This window comes from Orycteropus afer, unplaced genomic scaffold, assembly GCF_000298275.1.
Source record: "Orycteropus afer afer isolate SDZICR_OR568_19922 unplaced genomic scaffold, OryAfe1.0 scaffold00327, whole genome shotgun sequence".
NCBI classification, from domain to species: Eukaryota; Metazoa; Chordata; class Mammalia; order Tubulidentata; family Orycteropodidae; genus Orycteropus; species Orycteropus afer.
The window spans coordinates 3,435,794-3,436,710 of record NW_006921914.1 but is presented as its reverse complement, the minus strand read 5'-3'; positions in this window follow the sequence as shown (position 1 = coordinate 3,436,710).

Genomic DNA, 917 nt, shown 5'->3' with positions numbered 1-917 from the left:
GTTGTTGTTGTTATGTGCCGTCGAGTCAGCCCTGACTCATAGCGACCCCTTCTTGGGTTTCCGAGGCAGTATCACTATGGAAGTAGGATTGCACAACCTTCCTTCCGAGGAGTGGCTGGTGTGTTTGAACCACCAGCCTTCTGGTTAGCAGTCAAGTGCCTTAGGCACTATGCTACCAGAGCTCCTTTTTAGCCATTAGAGAGATGCAAATCAAAACATCAATGAGACTTCATCTCACCTCAGCACTATAGCAAAGTTTAAAAAAAAAATGCTGGTGAGGATGTGGAGAGACTGGGGACCGAATACACCGCTGGTGGGACTGTAAAATGGTGCAACCACTCTGGAAAATGATATGGTGCTTCCTTAATAAGCTGGAAATAAAAATACCACATGGTACAGCAATCCCACTACTAGGTATAGATCTTAGAGAAATAATAGCTGCAACGTGAACAGATATATGCACACCCATGTCCATCACAGCACTATTCACAACAGCAAAAAGATGAAAACATTCTAAATGCCCATCAATGGAGGAATGGATCAACAAACTATGGTACATACACACAATGGAATACTACATAACATTAAAGAACAACAGTGAATCAGTGAAACATCTTATAATATGGATGTATTTAGAGCCTATTATGCTGAATGAAGTTAGTCAATCACAAAAAGACAAATGGTATACGAGTCCACTATTGTAAAAAGTCAAGAAAGGGGTTTCACCAAAAAAGAAATATTCTATGATGGTTACCTGGAGTGGGTGGGGAAGGGAGGGAGTAAGCCAGTAACTACAGGAAAGACACAGATTAACTTAGGCAGGAAGGAAAATAAAAAAGGTGCTCAGTGCCATTGTTGTTGTTGTTGTTATGTGCCGTCAAGTCGGCCCCAACTCATAGCGACCCCTCCTTGGGTTT